Source organism: Dasypus novemcinctus, chromosome 9, assembly GCF_030445035.2.
Source record: "Dasypus novemcinctus isolate mDasNov1 chromosome 9, mDasNov1.1.hap2, whole genome shotgun sequence".
In the NCBI taxonomy this organism is placed as follows: Eukaryota; Metazoa; Chordata; class Mammalia; order Cingulata; family Dasypodidae; genus Dasypus; species Dasypus novemcinctus.
The window spans coordinates 20,343,803-20,359,034 of NC_080681.1; positions in this window are offsets into that span (position 1 = coordinate 20,343,803).

Genomic DNA, 15,232 nt, shown 5'->3' on the forward strand with positions numbered 1-15,232 from the left:
CACAGCTATTAAAGTTAAAGGAATATCCAGCTTGGTACACTAATCCTGAATGAAGCCAGCTGCCCAAGAATGTGCCAGTTCACCAGAAGCACTTGTTGAGATATTCAAATACTAGTCATTGAACAGCCTGAAATACCTCTTCAAAAGTAAAGCTAAGTAGTGTCTATATCAAGAACAACTGTTCCCTTTAACACTAACCCAAATGCCTAGTTCTAGGGAAAAGGCAAACCAAACCTTGTCTGGTTTCTTTTTTTTTTTGTCTTTATTTTTTTAATATTACATTCAAAAAATATGAGGTCCCCATATACCCCCTATCCCCCTCACCCCACTCCGCCCCCCATAGCAACAATCTCCTCCATCATCATGAGACATTCATTGCATTTGGTGAATACATCTCTGAGCACCACTGCACCTCATGGTCAATGGTCCACATCATAGCCCACACTCTCCCATGTTCCATCCAGTGGGTCATGGGAGGACATACAATGTCTGGTAACTGTCCCTGCAGCATCACCCAGGACAACTCCAAGTCCCGAAAATGCCTCCATATCTCATCTCTTCCTCCCATTCCCCACACCCAGCAGCTATCATGGCCACTTTATCCACACCAATGCCACATTTTCTTCGATTACTAATCACAATAGTTCATGAATAGAATATCAGTAAGTCCACTCTAATCCATATTCTATTCTTCCATCCTGTGGACCTTGGAACGGTTGTGTCCACTCCACATCTATATCAAGAGGGGGCGTAGATTCCACCTGGATGCTGGATGCAGTCCTCCTGCTTTCAGTTGTAGGCACTCTTGTCTCCATGGTGTGGTAGTTGACCTTACTCAACTCCATGTTAGCTGAGTGGGGTAAGTCCAATAAACCAGAATGTAGGAGCTGAAGTCTGCTGAGGCTCAGGGCCTGGCTATCATATGGTCAGTCCAGAGATTCAGATTCCCTGGGTATATATTAAACCCCAGCACCAACTACAGTTCTGGTAAATGTAACAGGAGAGACTTGTGAAAAAAGATCACATCTGAGTCCAGCTCCATCACACAGAAACACAAACTCCAAAGAAGGGCCAACTGACATGGCACTGAACTCCATCTGCCATGACCGTAGAACCTGTGGGTCTCTGTAGCCCTTGGAAGAACCCATACCCGGGGATGTATCTATTTTATCTGTCTCTGGGTAATTTCATCTCCTTTGACTTAACTAAAAGGGCAATGCCTCTTCCCATTCTTCTCTCCTACCATAAAAATTGAAATTGACTATTTATACCTAACCCCATTGTCTATTTCAATTTCTCTCTAAAGCTAATCAACAGCATAAAATAACTCAGGAAAGAATACTGTTTCCTACCAACTTTGGAAAAATGCAAACTTTATGGGCACCTGACCTTTTATTCAATGTCCTCTTAGTAGAACTATATATTCTCAAAATTCTAATTAAGTTTATTCCAGAATCAACATCTCGTTAGTCATATGGGAACTTAATCCAGCTTTGCCCAAGATGCCAGATCCATCTTCCTCCAACCTAGAATAGCAGGGAGGGTTTTACAGCTTGTCAGGTAGGAACTACTGCCCCTAACCAGTAGGAAGTAGCTACAGAAGAAAGATCATCTCCCTTCAGCACCCTTTAAGATTAAAGGTGAAAATTCTCTAAGGGGAATAAAGCAAGCTAGTAAGATAGAAAGTCAGTGGATGGATCTGAAACCTGGCAAGAAGCCCATGCGGACATCAATGGCTCCAAAGATGGTTGCTGGAAAACCCTCGCCAAGATTCTGCTGCTTGGAAGAGAACTTTCTCCTGAGGCCAGGAGTGGCCCCAATATCCCCCCAAAAAGCTTTATCATTGAACCCTCCTAGAAAATTAGTGGGAAAAATAAGCATTCAAGGCAGTAGGCAGTAAGAATTCCTGCATCCTAGCCTTCAATATGCAATCACCAACTTCTCTCTCCTTCTACTACAACCTAATCATAACTTACTCTTTTGTAATTGTCCACCATTTGATTTCTCTCTGCCTCAGTTTACCAATTCTCTTCTAAGTTCAATAGTTCTTCCTTCAGCAGTCTCTGATCTCTTGCTAACTGTTTCATTTAATTCTTAGTTTCAATTATTGTATTTTAAATTATAGTATTTCAAATTAATTTTTCACATTTTCTAGTTCTCTGCCAATATTTTCATAGTAGCATTGATCACACATTTTTAGAAGTCATTGTCTAATTAAAAAATGAATTTCCTATAGGTCTGCTTTCACTACATCTTTACTTTTTTCTATTGATATTTGATCATTCTTCCCCTTCTTGTATGACTCATTTTTTTTAACTGATTGCTAAATCTGCATCTGGGTATGAAATGCTGCAGGGAAAATTTGATTATCTTGATGATGGTGTTTCCCTCCAAAGGTTTATCCTTTTTTTTTCCCCTGTAAGAAAAATAGGTTAAGATTTGATCACATTATTCCTATCAAGGACTGAGCAGATTCAAAATTTGGCTTCCTTACTTCTAGGATGTTGCCTTTCAGGATCTTACCTAAGGTCTAGTGTTTTTATCTAGGCCTTTCCTCCTTGTAAAGTCCTAAATTCCAAGTTCTCTGCACTCAGCCTAGTAAGACTATCAAAAATTCTTCTCAATTTCTCAGCTTTTCCAGGAGTACTTTCAAATGGCAAGTTTCTTAGGATGAAAAGAACTGCCAAATGCCAGACTAAGCAACTGTTTTTATTCTCCCAGAGTATTGGTCCCACCAGTTCTTGCTGCATTGGTAGTAATAAAGTGTCTTTCAACAGAGTTTTAAAAATCTTTTTCCAGCTTTTCTGGTTGATCTAGTGGAAGGTGTGGTCCAGGGATGTTATTGTGTCAATGCTATAAGCAGATTTTTAAAATTTGAATGTACAGAAAAGATATACTTTCTTCATTCACTAACTTATATATTGGGGCTTCCCACAATTATGTAATATTTCTATAGTTACTTGAGTTTATTATATGTGAAAGAGCAAAATCACAAAATTAAATACATTAAATACACTCAAACCAGGCTTTGTAAAATAGGTGTAGAGTAGTTAATTGGAAATATAAGAAGAAAATAGCATGCCTGAGAAATCTGTGCACTAAAATGGTCAAGCTGTAATTTAAAAGTTTCTTCTTAATGTAAAGTTGCTTTCATAGGATAAAATACAAAGTATTTTCATAAAGATAAGAACAGAGATGTAACATACTTATAAGGTAGAGTAAGACTTAGGGAAACTCACCAGGATACCAAGAATAGCTCAGATACAGGTATGAGAAAGTTTCAAGCTACAGCGAGCATTCTCAGATATAATTCTGAAAACTGTAAGTAGCCAGGGATCTGTTTGATGGGCAGGGAAGTGAAGTGACATGGTCTAACAGTTCAATTTAAAAGTCAAGTGAGCTGCAACAGAAAGAAGAATTCTTCCAGGACAGAGTAGAAGGAATTGACTCCAGTATTTGTAAATGGAACTGACAGAAACTAGGTCAAGTGTTGGAGATCTATTTAGACTTGAGCACTCGAATAAGGAAGATCAGTAATTCCAAAGGAGAATATTGAGTGATGGAATAGAAAGTGAAAGAATTGAACCCAAACATTGACAATAAGTGTTTAAAAGATAAAAGCAAATATAATATAGATAATCAAAGCCCTAAGAAGGTGGTAGCTTCTCATGGTCTGAAGTGTAAAGTAGAAAAATATGGAAAGCTGGCTACCCAAGCATTAGGTAAACAGGTTGAGAAAGAGAAGTCACCATTTAACAGAAAAACTCCTAGAAAAGAACAGGGATAGAAACTAAGAATGCAAAATCCAAATTATGGATTGACCGGAACTGATCTTTCATAGACTGCTAGACTGTTACAGTAGCTCCTAGTTTATTTGCCTACATCTCAACTGTCCTTTAACATTTTAAACTCTATACCTGAATCATCTTCCTATAACACCCACTAAAATGCCTTTTGTAAACTTTATTGTCTATAAATAAAACAATTTTCCATATTGTGACACTACTCTAGCCCCAGTTTCACTTCAACTTCCCTACTTCTACCATCTGGTTTGTACTATAGAATTCAGCCTATGTCCCAACCAGAGTAAGAGACTGCCTTGCTCATCTCTACATACCCACATCTCCTTTCTGCACCTGGACATAGTGGCAGTTCTGAGGAGCTGTTTATTGATGTAGCAGTTTGATATTGTTTATGAATTGCAAAAATAGATATTGGATTATGTTTGTGAATTGGCTGTTCCTCTGGGCATATTAGTTTGGATTGGATTCAGAGATTTCGCTTTTACTTGATTAAATAATGATTAAGACGTTGACTGGACCACATCAGTAGGATGTTGAGTCCCCACCCACCAAGAGACTCAGAGAAAATGTCACGGCAGAGGAGAGAGATGGAGTTTTGATGCTGTAATCCCAGGAAGTAAGTAGGAGAAGAACACAGAGGAATAAAGATAGCTCCATGGACACGGCAGAGGCCCTAGGAAGAGAGTCTATAGCTGACCTTGTGGAGAGAACAGAGCAGCTGAGTCCTGGAAGAAACGAGACTTGGGGAGAGATGAGCTGCTCCCTGTGACCATGCAGCCTGAAGAGGAAGGCTGAATCCTCATGGAGACTGGAAGCCATCTTGCTCTAACACGTGGCAACAGACTTCAGTGAGGGAAGTAATTTACTCTTTATGGCCCTGTGACTGTTAGCTTCTACTCCAAATAAATACCCTTTATAAAAACCAACCAATTTCTGATACTTTGCATCAGCACCCCTTTGGCTGACTAACACAATTGATAAGAAGTTAGATCACTGCCTATCAATTCAAACATTGGCAGACTTAAGCAAGTAGATCTCGAACTCAGAATAAGAAAAGAGCAACAGTACAAATTACTATTCTGAAGAAAAGAAGAACTAAACGTAGCAAGCAATAAATTGTGAACTTCTACCCTTGACCAAAATAATTACTCCTCTTCTACCATGGAAAAAAATGTTCTTTACCCCCACCTAAAAGGCCAGACTATGTATGTTAACACTGGCACTCAATAGGCAACAGATGTTGCAGCCAGATGGTCCTTAACTTGAAACTAGTTAACTTGTACGCGGGTGGTTATATTTCTTTAAAAATATTGTAGAGTCTGTTCCTTTTTGGTTATATTCAGTAATTGGTGGGCAGTTAAATACTTCATTCTATTATTTTAATTAAAATTGTACTTTAACAGAAAAAAGGTAAAATATTAGATATCCAATGTGTTGGTTTAATCTGAACATTATAGTCCAAACTTTCAAACCTTAAGTGCTATTGTTGACCCTGCAAAAGCAAGTTTTCCACAAAATACTAAATATTGATTACTAAGTAACTCAGCAAAACATTTTTATTTGATTCATTCTATGGTGTAGAAAGCAGGAAAAAAAATAAAATTGAAGTGATTAGGTCATTTGGGGGGAGATTTTACAAGGTTATTACATAAAAAGGAAGGTTGCTGGGATTTTTAAGAATGCTGCAATATAAACCCTCTAGAGTTACTTTTCCATAAGACACAATGAAGAAATACTTCAAGAGCACCCTGAAGCATTGTTTGAAAAAACAGTAATGTTAGTAGAGGAGAAACAACAGCAGGCCAGCAGTGTAGAAATTTGAATCTGTCTCTCATTTTTGCAGTAAACAACGGGCTGAACCCAAGGCTAAGAGGTAAGGCATTCCTGCTAGCTACAGCTACTGACTCTGCACCTTTTATTGATATAACTGTCGCTCACACATTGGTAAGATAATCCATGTTTTGAACACATGGAGTTAAAGCCTCAAATAATGGCACCTTCAAATTCAAAAATCAATATTCTGAGTGCACCAATTTTAAGGTTATCTATATGAAGTTTTATAAAACTTTTGTTTTCAAGGACATCATCCTATGTTCACTTCAAAGGCATATAAACGGTGGCAAATGCTTTCTGTCTGATTTTGCCAAAGGCTGACAATGAAAAGCATCAGAAATGGTAGGCTTTGATAGGCTTTGATAATTAGAATTTTATTTGATGTAAAAGCTTACAGTTCCAAGGCTGTGAAATGTCCTAACCAAGGCACCAGCAGAGATGCTTTCTCACCAAAGTCAGCTGCTGGTGATCCTGGTGTCCAGTCACATGGTAAAGATGGCCGTCGATCTCTGCTGAGGTCTTAGCCTTCCCCTCCAGAATCTACCAACAACCGGCGCTCAGCTTGGGCAACCAGGCCTAGGACTGTGTCTTTCCAGGCCTAGTCTCTCAGTGTCTTGGGGCTTCTCTGGCTTTCTGCAGTTATGGGCAAATTTGGAATCCTTTTTCCCACATGGCCAAATCAAATATGGCAGAGCTTCCTTTTTCCATGTCTCTCTCTTTGTCTCAGTTTATATCAGACCCAGAAGGAAGGTAGAGACTCAACCTGAGTCATTCTTCTCTCCTGATGCAGTCCAATCAAAAAAGTCTCATACCCACAGGAATGGATTAGTTCAAAACTTAGTTTTTATATTCACAAAGAATTTCAAACTGTCACACTTTCCAAAGGACATAAGGTTTATTTTATTTGTGATTATTTGAACTGGTTCAAAGTCTCAGGTTTTCTCCTTCAGTTCCTAAATAAAGAACTATGGTACGGTGGAAGAGTCCTTGCTTTCAAAGATATCACACAAAATTCTGCAGCTATCAGTGAGGTATTATTATACCCATTTTACACATGAGGAAAAAGATTCTAAAGTCCTCTGTTTAAAAAAAAAAGTAAATGGGGGTAGCAATGGTTAAGTATACAATTTTCTTTGAATTTCTAGATTAGGATTGTTTTACATTGATCAATTATATGTATTCAATAATAGATAAGGATCCAATATACTCTATCTTTCTCACTTACTAATCCAAATAAACTATTCTTGCCAAGGTCACAAGCAACCTCTTCACTGTTAAATTAATCCAGTTAATTCTTATTTTACATGATCTGCTGCTTTGTTCATTTTTGATAATTGACTTTTTCTATTTTTAATGATCTACTGCCAGTGCTTCTCTGGCACCTCACATTCTTGTTTTTGTTTTTATTTTCTTTTCCTGAAAGCTTCTTCTCAGACAGACTGCTGTCTTAAACAGAATTGTCAAGGTGGGCTTCATTGAGAAGATAAAATTTGAGTGAATTCATCAAGTGTGTTTGCAAAGAAGATATTTTTTGGCAAAAGATAACAGGAAGAAGGAATAATTAGAGCAAAGTATCTAAGAAAGGAGTGTGTCCATACTTTCAAAGAAAACAAATAATACGTGTCTCTGAAGCTAAGTCAGGGAAAGAAGGAACTTTAGAAAACAAAGTCCAAAGTTTTATGGTTACCATACTCTGTAAAGATTTGTTTGTTATTGTAAGATATTTGACTTTACTCTGAGTGAGATAAGAAGCTTTTGAAGAGTTTCAAGTAGGGGAGTTACCAGACTGACAGACTTTTGTAAAAGGTTCATTTTGGTTTTATTTGTGAATATATTTTACAGGAACAGCATCAAAGCAGGAAGTTCAGCTGGGATGTAGTTTCCACAATGCAGATGTGAGATGATAATATTTCTACCAAAATTTGACAGTAGAGTGGAAGAGAAGTATTTTGAAAGTAAAATTAATAGGATTTCCTATTGACTGATATGAAGTGTAATACCCAGAAAGAGGATAAGAATGATTCAAAAGTCTTTGGACTGGGAAATTGGGAAATCTAATCGATATCAACTGAGATTGGCAAGGTTATAATTAAAGCAGTTGTGGTGAGTGTTTGTAGAAGGGGGCAGATCAGAAGTTACATCTTTAGTATGTTTAATTCCAAATGGATGTAAGATGTCCAGGTGGAAATGCAGAGAGGGGACAGATGGGTATATGTCTAAAGTCCAGAAAAGAAGTTTGGATTAGAAAAATAAATTATAATAATTAGAATATGGATGATACTTAAAACCATGAACCAGGATCAAGTAATCAGAAAAGTGAATATAGAATAAAAGAGAAATGGACCAAGGACAAGACCTGAGCAATACCAAATTTGGAGGTAGAGAAGAAAAGAAACTAGACAGGGGAATACTAAGAGAACACTGTATCCAAAAACAGAAGAAATAAGAGTAAACAGAAGGAGTGATCAACTACACCAAATGCTTCTGGCAGGTCAAATAAAATCATTATAATTATCCACTGAATTAGCAACTTGGAAATCATTAGTGACATTGGTAAGAGTAGTTTCAGTAGAGTTGTGCCATGAAATTTTTACTAAAATGGTTTAACATAGAATGGGAGAAGAGGAATTGGAGACAGAAAGTATAGACAACTCTTCAGGAGTTTTGCTGAAAAGGGAAACAGTGAAAAGTTGTAATCTTTGGTGATTTGGTATCCAGAATTTTGTTATTTGCGCTGCGATATATAACATGCATAAAACAATATTTTTACATTATTTTCCAAGTTTTTCCCCCATTATATTGTTCCTACCTGCCTCCTCACCACTCAGCTTCTATCAGTTACTAAATCCACTTGGTTTTACCTTCTTAATATCATGCATATTAAGTAATTTCTCTCAAAACTTTTAGTCCAGCATCTTTCTCTTGATTATTCCAACATTCTGTGAATATAATTCTTTCCTAAAACTCCCAGCTTTCCCTCCTCCAATTCAATCTCCAAATCACTCAGGGTAAAATATTTTACTACAATACAAATCTGATTATGTTCATCTCTTGCTTAAAGTGCTACAATGACTGTTAGCCTATTACAAAATAAGTACAAAATTTTATCTTTCTCTAAGGAAAATATAGTTGTGATATCCCTTGCTCAAAAGCCTACAAGGACTAATTAGCACCTGCTTGATAAAATCTAAACTTTTTAATTTAGTATTGCACACCTTTTTTTGCCTTTTTTGGTCTGGCTGCTCTTCCACTTAATCTTACAAGCAACATGAGGGCAAAGATTTTTCTCGATTGTTCAGGACTATATCCCTTGCGTTTCAAACAATATGTGGCCCAACAGGTCCTCCATGTGTTTCTTAACTAATTGATTAATGGTTGGACAGTGTCCAGATGAATTAGTCCTATCTCCATGCCTTTTTAATGCCTGACACACTTTCAGTGCATGATTGTGGCAGACAATGAATAGAAATAACTTTCTCTTTCCAAGGGTTTTTCAGTTTTCCATTTAAGACAAAAAGGAAAAACTGAACTTTTTTCCTCCTCTTGAGTCCTCATCTCTTCTAAAATCCCCTTCCACATCCTGAGAGATTGTTTTTGTTTCCGTTTTTATTGGATATTTATTTTATATGATCTAAATTGGCCAACAGAAAATTAAGCAAGAACTGGAAATTAGGTGTCACAACTTTGCCTCTTATGTCCTTGACACTAAGTATGAATATGTGTTACTTGGGTACTTTTAGATATTGAAGACAAGGTCAGGTTTATTGACTCCAAACTTTTGACATCATGTCATGAGTTAAGAAATGCTGTACAATGAAAATCAGGTCTGAGATCTACCTCAGTTTCATACTCTCTTAAATAATTTATCAGGATACCAAACTTCATTATCATTATGCCTTTAAAATCAATTTTAAGTTTTGCTGGGTGCAAATTTTTAAAATTGCATGGTACTGCAAATGGATGTCCTTTTTCTGCTGTTCATTAAGGAGAGGACAATTTTGAAGAAAAAAGCAGATGTTGCTGTCACACTTAATGGCTAAGGACTTGTAGGTCAGCAAGTAAGGAAAGGGACCTGGGGCTCAAATACTGAGCATGTCTGACAATAGCTGTCTGCTTCCACAAATGATTAAGTATACTTATGAATGCATACTGCTTTAACTAGAATTTAAATTAGATGCTGGTGGATTTAAAAGCATTTGTCATTTTTTATTTAATCAATACCTCCAATATCTTTCTAAAATGTATTTACGTAGTCTAGGAGCCATCTAAAAGCCATATCCAAAATGTTTAAGGACAATTATAAAAATATCTAAATAAATTTTAAATTTCAGTTCCCTGGGAAAAGAAGGGCACATTTACAACATTATATTAAAAAAGATTGTAAATTGTACTTTATGATAATATACCCAGTAGTCGAATGTGGAAATCAACCTACAAAATAAATGAAAACTTTTCTTGTACAGTCCCAAGTGTTACATGACATAAGACTTATAACTTACAATCAGAGCAAATGGCTCCATTTAATTTTCAGATCAGTTTTGTTTCAGCTGGCTACTAGTGCAGAATTATACCATGTATTTAATTGATATCCAGTGAAATTGAAACCTTTCTATTCCTAAAGATTTAATATCTAGTAAAATAATGTTTTAGAAGTCTAAAATATTTTAATTAATAAAACTTGTTTAGAAAGAAGCAAACTTACAGAAACATACAAATGCAAATACATGTAAATAATGTATTTTCTTTTTAAAGAAATGGAACACCCCGAGTTAAAAAAAAAAGTGAAAATTATATGACGCATTTATCCTATTTGATAGAGCTTTCATCATCAAAAATTTTTGACATTGGCATTGAGTCTGATATCTTCAGACTTTAAAAAAAGAGGAAAAAAGAAGACTGTGTTTTGCAATGAATACTGGGTGAATGAATGTATGAAAGTACATAAATGAATTTGTATTCTGAGATGTCAAGTTTTGAAAGGATTAAAAAGTGATGGAAAATGCACATTCATTAAGACTGTAACTTTGGATTCAAGCCACCTAGAAGATAATATTAACATATATTACATTGTTTTGTATTTTTTGTTGTTTCTGAATGGCTTCTCATTGGACAATGGGTTACAAATGAATTAGTTGCTTATCTTCTTAGTATCTCCATTATAGATTTATATAGTACTTGTCAATAAAGCTTTAGTAGATTTATGGATGGATGATGGATGGATGGATGGGTATGTGGTTAGAGAAATAAAAGAGAAATAAATGCTGCAGTAAATTTTAGATATTATGAAAACAAATATTATACTTCCAAAATTGTTTCTCAAACAACTACACCCCCAATTTCTCTATCTTTTAGAATGGTCATTAATTAAAAGCTCTTTAGGCTGAAGTGTTAGTTCATCTTCTGTAATTATGATGAATTGTCAAAACTGTTTGCCTGAACTGTTTGCCAATAAAACTCTAAAGTTTTATTTTAAATTTGGTCTGTATAAAATCTCTGCCTTTCCTTTTCCTTGTTTTAGTTTGCTGAAAGGCTGCCAATGCAAAATACCTGAAATGGGTTGACTTTTACAATGGGAATTTATTAGGTTAAAAGCTTACAATACTGAGGTTGTGAAAATGTCCAAATCAAGTACCATCAGAAATGCTGTCTCACCAAAGGTAGGCTGCTGGTGATCCTGGATGCAAAGCTAGCTAGTCCCTGCCAGGTCTCTGCCTTCCACTCCAGGCTCACTTTTTCTATAAGTTCAGCTGCGAGAAATCAGGCACATTGATCCCCTCTCCTTTTCCTTGGGCCTCATTGTTTCAGCCTTCAGGCTATTCTGCTGGTTGCAGCATCTGGCTTCTCTCTCAGCCTCTCTGAGTTTTTCTGTCTTGCTGCAGCTGCAGGAGACCTGGAGTCCTCTTTCACATGTCTGGGTGAAATGTCAGCTGTTTCTCTCTTCTCTTCTCCATGAAAGTAGGAGTCCTGTAAAGGATTAAGATCCACCCTGGTTCCTGCAGTTCTAATCAAAGGCCTTTAATTGACCCAAACTAATCAAAAGTGATCTAATCAAAATATACTTAACCTGAATCTAATTAACGATTTACACACATCGGAATAGTTTAGCGTAAGAACATACTTTTGGGGGGTCCACAAAAGACTCAAACCAGCACATCCCTTCATACACACTTCACCAATATTTCTCAGAAGATTATAGAATTCTGATAATGCATTTAAGAGCCAATTTACAAAAACAGTGAAATGTACTGTTGCCTTGGTTTTTTTTTTGATTAGTTCCTGGCAGTCGAGAAAATCTCTGACATATTAATAGTTGGAAAAAACTTAAGAGATAGCCCACGGATGAACTCCTAAAGCTAACACTTTCAAAATATTACATGTACAGTGTGAAACAAAATATTATAAGACAATAAAGAAACAGAAAATGATGTCCCATTTGAAAGAATAAGATACAAATACAGAAACCATCAGTGAAGAGGACCATATTATGGCCTTAGCAGACAGAGACTTTAAAATAATAATATTAAATAGACTTAAAGACATAACAGGAAACACAGAAAGAATTAAATCATATGAAGGAAACAATGAATGATCAATATGAGAATCTCTCCAGAGAAATAATGCAGTTGGAGAACACAATAACTGAGATGAAAAATTCCCTAGACAGTTTAACAGCACATTAGAGAGGGTGAAAGAAAGAATCACCAAGCTTGAATAAAACATCTAAATGATTTTGTCTAAGGAAAAGAAAGAAAATAAAAAAGAATGAACAGAACATAAGAGATCTTTGGGTCTTTTATATACATTATGGAAACCCATAAAGGAGAAGAAAGAAAGAGGCCAAAGTAATATTCAAAGAATTAATGGCAGAAAAATTCCCAAATTTAATGAAATACATGAATATGCACATTCAAGAATCTTAATGAAGCTAAAACAGGATAAAACTGAAGAGAACAATGTAGAGACACAAAATAATCAAATGTCCAATGCCAAAGACAAGGAGAGAGTTCTGATAGCTGCAAGAGAAAAACAATAAGATACTTAGAAGGGAATCCAAATATTAATAAGGAATATGTATCGAGTTCTCATTAGAAACCGTGGAGGCAAGAAGGCTGTGGTACAAAATAGTTACAGTGCTGAAAGAAAACAATTGTCAACCAGTAATTTTATAGTGGCCAGAATTTCTTTCAAAAATGAGTGAAAGATTGAGACATTCAAGATAAACAAAAGCTGAAGGAGTTTGCCCTAAAAGCAATGCTAAAGGGGGTTTTTCATACTTAAAGGAAAAGACACTAGGCAGTGATTCATAGCACCATAAATAAATAAAGGACTCCAGTAATTCTGGATTGAATACCAGTATTATTGTATGGTATTATTTGTTATGTAAATTCACTTCATAATTCCTGCATGTGCTAAAACACAAATGCATTAAAAATTATGATAAAGCAACAGTTTTGGGCATACAATATACAAATGTTTAAATTTGCCACAAATACAAAAAATTTGTGGCACCTGAGGGGTAGAGAAGCAGTACATGCATAAGCTATTGAGGATAAATTGGTAACATATCAAATATGATTGTTATCGATTTAGGATGTTAAAGTTTAACACCATGCTAAACACAAAAAAATAAATAAATGAAAAAATACATTCAGAAAGAAATGAGGAGGGACTCAAAAAGGTACAATACAAAAATCAAAGAAATATGGAAATCAGTATTAACAGAAGAATTGAAGGTCACAAAAGGTATAAGATTTACAAAGACAAAATAGCAAAATAGCAAAATAAAATCCTGTATTATTGGTAGTTACTTTAAATGCAAATGTATTAAACTTTCCAGCCAAAAGGCAAGTAATGACAGAATGGATAAAAATGCATGATTCAACTATATGCTGTTTACAAGAGACTCATCTTAAATTTAAAGACATAAGTAGGTTGAAAATGGAAGGATAGGCAAAAATATACCATGTAGTATTAACCAAAAGAGAACTGAAGTAGTTGTACTAATATCAGATAAAATAGACTTTAACTTAAAAACTGTTACAAGGGACAAAGATGTTCATTATATACTGTTAAAGTGGTCAACTCAACAAGAAGATATAACAATAATAAATATATATATGAACCTAAGAGCAGAGCCCTAAAATATATGAAGCAAATATGGACAGTTATTAAGTAGAAATCAATGGTTCTACATATAACATAGTAGATTTCAGTACAGCACTTTCCATAATGGATAGAACATCTAGTAAGAAGACAAGAAGGAAACAGAAGACTTGGGTGATATTCTAAACCATCTAGCCCTAACAGACATATGTAGAGCACTTCATCCAACAGCAGCAGATTACACATTTTTCTCTAGTATACCTGGTTCATTCTCCAGGATAGCTATATGTTAAGGCATAAAACAAGCCTCAATAGATGGGGAAAAAAAGGAAATCTTACAATGTATCTCCTCCAATCACAATAAAATGAAGTTAGAAAATAACAGAGAGAAATGGAAAATTCACAAATTTGTAAAATTAAGCAATGTACTCTTTTTTTAAAAAGATTGACATATTTATTTTTCTTCCCCTCATTGTTTGCCCATCTTTTTTTTTAGGAGGCACTGGAAACTCAACCTGGGGCCTCTCATGTGGAAGGGAGGTGCCTAATCGCTTGAGCCACCTCCACTACAAACAATGTGCTCTTAAACAATCTATGGGTTAAAGAAGAGATCCAAAGGGAAATTAGGAAATATATTGAGGCAAATTAAAATGAATATATAACATAACAAAACTTATGGGATTAGGCAAAAACATTGCTGAAAGGGAATTTTATGGCTCTAAATGCTTACGTTAAAAAAGAAGAAAGATCTCAAATCAGAGAACTTATCTAAAACTAAAGGATCTAGAAAAAACAAACTAAATGCACAGTGAGCAGAAGGAAGGAAACAAATATTTTTGTGAAGATAACTGGGAGTGAAAAATAGATTCAACAAAATGAAAAGTTGTTTCTTAAAAAAGACCAGTAAAATTGACAAACATTTAGCTAGTCAGACATAGTAAAGAGGGCACAAATAACCAAAACAGAAATGAAAAGGTGGCATTACTATCCACCTCATATTTATAAAATGGTCTATAAGAGGATACTATGAATAACTGTATGCCAACAAATTGGATAATCTAGATGAAATGGGAAAAATTCCTAGAAACATGCAAACTACCTCCACAGACTTCAGAAGACAATAGAAGATCTCAACAAGGAAATAACTAGTAAAGAGAATGAACCAGTAATCAAACACCTCCCAAAAAAGAAACCAGGAATAGATGGCTTTACAGGTGAATTTCACCAAACATTCCAAGAATTAATACCAATCAAAGTCTCCCAAAAGATTGAAGAGGAGAAAATACTCCCTAACTCATTCTATGAGGTCAACTTCACCCTCATACCAATGCCAGATAAAGAGGCCCCGAGAAAAGAAAACTAAAAACCAATAGCTCTTATGAATATCGATGCAAAAATTCTCAACAAAATGCTAGCAAAACCAACCCAACAACATATATATATATATATATACACACACACACACACACACACACACACAATCAAGTAGGATT